Source organism: Rattus norvegicus, chromosome 13 (genome assembly GCF_021556685.1).
Source record: "Rattus norvegicus strain SHRSP/BbbUtx chromosome 13, alternate assembly SHRSP_T2T, whole genome shotgun sequence".
NCBI classification, from domain to species: Eukaryota; Metazoa; Chordata; class Mammalia; order Rodentia; family Muridae; genus Rattus; species Rattus norvegicus.
In genome coordinates, this window is record NC_141546.1 from 62867243 (window position 1) to 62872466 (window position 5224).

General features: G+C 46.0%; 1 long non-coding RNA gene across 1 annotated transcript; it reads left to right on the forward strand.

Moving 5' to 3' along the window:
• The first annotated feature begins 4082 nt into the window (after positions 1-4082).
• Positions 4083-4594, forward strand: LOC148001662 (uncharacterized). The gene is made up of 3 exons (XR_015636357.1): positions 4083-4171; positions 4254-4306; positions 4433-4594. It is a non-coding gene; the product is annotated as an uncharacterized LOC148001662 (long non-coding RNA).
• The last annotated feature ends 630 nt before the right edge of the window (positions 4595-5224 follow it).

The following is a 5224-nucleotide window of genomic DNA, read 5'->3' on the forward strand; positions in this document are numbered from 1 at the left end:
CACAGGAACAGCTGAAGACCTGTAGAGAGGAAAAACTACACGCCTGAAAGCAGAACACTCTGTCCCCATAACTGGCAGAAAGAAAACAGGAAAACAGGTCTACAGCACTCCTGACACACAGGCTTATAGGGACAGTCTAGCCACTGTCAGAAATAGCAGAACAAAGTAACACTAGAGATAATCTGATGGCGAGAGGCAAGCGCAGGAACCCAAGCAACAGAAACCAAGACTACATGGCATCATCGGAGCCCAATTCTCCCACCAAAACAAACATGAAATATCCAAACTGAAAGACCCCCTCCTAGAAAGGAGGGGCCCAAGGCCCTCAACTATAGAAGTAAAAAGTAAGTTTTTAGATACACAGACTCAGAACTAAAATAAGCCTGAAAAAGTTCAGATGTGTCCAAGCTTTGTGGGACAAGCTGACCCATCATTTAGACGAAACAGACCATAAAAGAAAACAAAATGCAGAAACCAGACTAAATTATGGGCATTGTTCCATGGGCCACCTGGCAGGAAAAAGAAAAAGTCCCTGACCCCCCGGAAGCCCTGACCACCATGTACTTTTTGCTAACTCACTGTTATGATTATAGCCAAAATAGGTAACATACACGTATCCCTCATTTACTCCACCAATCACATCCCTGTAACCATGCATCTGCTTCTGTAAGCCTGCTTCTGCTCCTCAATGCCCTATAAAAACCTGTCCCTGGTTCTGAAAGGCGCGCCAGTCTTCCAAATTGACTGAGACGCCCACAGATACCTGTGTATCCTGATCAATAAAAATCCTCTTACAGATTGCAGCCTGTGGACTCGGACTGGTCATTGGGCTCGAGGATCTCCCTCCTCAGGGAAGATTCTCTCTGAGAGTCTTACATTATGGGGACTTGTCGGGGATCGGAGATCCTCTGCCTAGAGACCACCGACCACCCACCGGGAGGTAAGCTGGCCAGTGTTTGTCTTGTCCTGTCTTGTCTTGCTTTGTGACTTGTTCTGTAAATGCTTTAGTTACTTGGCTTGGGTCTAGACCGTTTGTATTTGGGCGGGGCAGAGAAGGAGCTGACGAGCTCGGACTTCTCCCCCGCAGCCCTGGAAGACGTTCCAAGGGTGTTTGGAGCCCGGTTTTTCGGGGCTCAACCTGTATCGGAAGGATACGTGGTTTTGGGTTGGAGGAGATAGGAGAGAGCCGGATCCACTGAAGGATCCGGACCCTAGTCGCCTCTGTCTGAATTTTTGGTTTCAGTTTGACACCGAAGCTGCGCAGTGCGTCTGTCTGTCTGACTGTTGGAATTCTTTGTCTTCTTTGTGTCTTAATTTTCTTTGAACATCTGTGGAAATTGGTTATAGGATGCTTTGTCTTGGTCTTGTTTGTCTGGTTTGTTTTCTGTGGTATTGTCGAGTGTCTTTTTGACTTTTGTTTCGTTTTTGGACTTTGGATAGATGACTGTGTTTAAAATCTTGGACTGACGACTGTGTTTGAAATCATGAAACTGTTTGCTTTGTTTGTCAAGGAGTTTTACTTGGTCCTCTTGGTGCTTAACTTGGAAATAATTTGCTTGAGAAAAATTGTTTTCTGCAGGGGAGTTTTATCTTTCTCTCTTGAGCCTCCTCCCCAAGGAGAGCTGCCCCTCTCTTTACTCCCATTGTCCAGCCCAGCTGCTGTTAACCGTTGTGTATGAAGGACTCCAGGTTAGCGAGTGACCCTGTTTGAAGCAGGCATTAACAAGAACCTGAAAGCTTTACCTTGGATCCTGAAGAAAAATTCTCCCTGTTGCTTAAACATTCACAGCTTCTAAGGAAGGGACAGCACAGAGTAGAAAAATATAGGGGCTGAGGGTGACAAACATACAGGCCTGCTAGCAAGCTGCAGGCTGCACGTGGGCAGTGGCGCAGCTCAGACCAAGTCAGCGTAAGAGGAGTTTCAAGGTGATGAGGCTGGCCAGGGTTGACACTTTGACAACAAAAAGATAATATAGAGTTAGTGGTTGTTTTATGAGACTTTTGGCCCTGAAAAAAAAATATAATTCCAGTTGCTGCCTTTAGTGGCCAGACCTTCAACACTTGCTCACAGAAGGAGAGTGTTCATTAAGAGAAGTTCTTTAAGGGAGGCTGCCTTATCTGCTGGCCCTATTCCAAGAGAGGAGTTGATCTCCAACATTAAGTAACCTTCCCTGTTAGTCATCATTGACATGGAGAGTGCCTTTGATCTTATCCCCTCAGCAGCCAGTTCCTGCCCCTGTGGTCAAAATGCCCCAGGTTGGGGGGCAGAGAAGGCCCTAAAATAGTTTCAAAAAGAATCTACAACAAACTGTGAAGAACTTTGTTTTGCCAGTCAAAATTTAGAATTCAAGCTTTAGCTGTGGCCAAGGTCAGGATTAATGTTTTCTTTTCCATGGGCCTTTAACCCAGTGAGACAGTTTGGTAAAGGGCTGCTACTGAGGTCCTGAAAGTCACAGGTGAACTGGTTACAATTCTCAGGTCAGCCACTTGACATCTATCACCCAGGTCCTAACCATCTCTCCATCCTTTTGTTATTAGTTCTTACTGGAAGCCTAGTGTCCTTCAGAGGCTGGGTCTCTTGAGAGGCAGAGCCACTGAGCTGGCACTGAAGGGAGGTACTCCTTAAGTAAAATCTAAGTCCAGAGAGACAGTCGGTAACAGATCAGCTGCCTCTCTGCTTGCCTTTCTGTTTCACAGACACAAAGCTTGTGCTTATTTTTACAACAGCCTTTTTGTCCCAAAAAGTCCTCCTGGCTTAGCTGTGTGACTAAATGCTATTTGTCCTCTTCAGTGGACCTCTATTCTCAAGATTCTCTTGTTTTCTCACCATCCCATTTGAGATGCTTGTTAGTAACTGTTACAGGTCTTCTTTACCACCAAGGAAAGACAGAATCCTGATAGAGGCCAGAAAGAATGTTCCAGACATAGATGGAAGACCCTCACTCCTGACTGTTGACTTGAATGCGCCTAAAGGTAGGGAGTGCTCCAGGTCTGCCGCCAGACTCCAAGGGTGGGTCTCCGAGTGGCTGGAAAATGCCCCACCAATCTGGCTAAGATAAGGAAAAGATATAAAGAGAAAAAGTTACAGAAATTTAAAGGGTTAAGCTAAGTTGCTGAGAGTTAGTGTAAGTTGCAGAGAAAGTAAAGTTGAAGTGTGGTTACATAAGTGGACAGCATCTAATAGCTGTAGAGGAAGGTGCAGAAGATATGAGAGAGAGACTGAGGAAGAGAAAGAGGAAAGAAGGTAAAAAGAGCAGGAAGCTAAGGAAGAAAAGAAGAAGCTAGAGAGCTAAAGAGAGATAAAAGACAGGAGAGGAATATACTGGCCACAGTAGTTAGGGAACCTAGGAAGACAGTACCTGGCAACAGAAGAGAATTCCTAGCTAAAGATCAGTGTGCGTATCACAAGGAAAAAGGACACTGGGTCAAGGACTGCCCCAGGAAGAACAAGAGGGGCCTCTCCAGCAGCCCAGAAGGCAAGCCTCTTGGTGCTGGCTATGCGCAGATAGAAGGGAAGCCTGCCCAGTTGTTTTGTGAATACGGGGGCCCAACACTCTGTGCTCCTATGCCCAAATGGGCAGTGTCCAGCAAAAGACTTTGAGTACTGGCAATGAACAATACTCATGGACTACCCGAAGAACAGTGGACCTTGGCGTGGACGGGGTATCCCACTTGTTCCTTGTGATTCCAGACTGCCCCTATGAGTCTAAATCCTGCAACCCTGCTCCCGGACCCCGACCTAGACACCCCCTTTCATGACTGTCAGCAGGAGCTCACTAAAGAGTGGCATAAAGATCGGACTGATCAGCCAGCAGAGGGTATAGATGTCATCTGGTTCATAGAAAAAGATGGGCTGGGACAGCAGTGGTAGATGGAAACAGAGTCATTTGGGCTCAGGCCCTACCAGAAGACACCACTACTCAGGGGGTAGAGCTCACTCCCCTTACCAAAGCCCTTGAGCTGAGAAAGAGACTTAACATCTATGTGGGCAGCATGTATGCCTTTGCTATAGCCCATCAGCAGAGGGGCCTACTGACATCTGAGGGCAAAAAAAAAAAAAAAAAAAAAAAAAAGAAGGGCCCTCCATGACCCAGCCAGGCCGAGGAAGAGACTCTGGTACACCTCAATGAGAAAGAAGATCCTGCTACAATTTTTACAGGCAGAGGCCATAGTAAAACAAATGCATCAATGGACTCACTTAGGGGTAAGCAAACTCATCCAGACGTTTTCAAAAACTAAATATTATGGCCCAGGTCTCAAGTATCTCGTGGAACAGATAGTGCACTGATGTATACCATGCCAAAAGGTAACTGTTTTCAGGAAAGTTGACTGTGGTAGGAGGCTCCATGGGGAATGGCCTAGATACTACTGAGAAGTGGACTTCACAGAGATAAAACCAAAAAAAAAAAATATGATTTCAAATGTCTCCTAGTGTTTATAGATATCTCTTCAGGAATAGATAGAAGCTTTCCCCACCAAGCAAGAGACGGCCTCAATAGTCATCAAGAAGATACTAGAAGAAATCTTCCACAGGTCTGGAGTGCCCAAGGCAATCTGGTCAGACAACAGACCTACTTTCGTTGCCAAGGTAAGCCAGGGTGTGGCCAAGTATTTAGAGGTCGATTGAAAATTACGTTATATTTACAGACCTCAAAGTTCAGGACAGATAGAGTAAATAAATAAAATTTTAAAAGAGACCCTGAACAAATTGACCATGGAGACTGGCACAGACTGGGTGACACTCCTTCCCTCTTGTTCTCTTCAGAGCAAGAAATACCCCTTCCAGATTCAGCTTTACCCCCTTTGAGATCTTAAATGGGGCCTCAGCTCCCCTGACTATATTAGATGATGTTACTGAACCAACATGTCATAGTAATAATGATTTGTATGCCAGGCTAAAAGACCTACAGGTGATACAGAAAGAAATCTGCTCACAGCTGACAGTAGCCTATGCCCCGGGGACCCTGAGACATCTATCTCATCAGTTCCAGGTCGGAGACTACAGCTACACTGAGCCCAGACACTCGAGCCTCACTGGAAAGGACTGTACCTGGTGCTGCTGACCACCCTGACAGCCGTCAATTGTCAGCCCTCACCAGCCACATACTAGCTGTTGGGGCTGAGAGCTGGGACCTAGAGGGACACTCAGCATGTTTGCCCTGGGTTCCATCAAGATAGGTGTAGAAATAGGCTTGATTTCTATTACAAATGATGTAACATTACA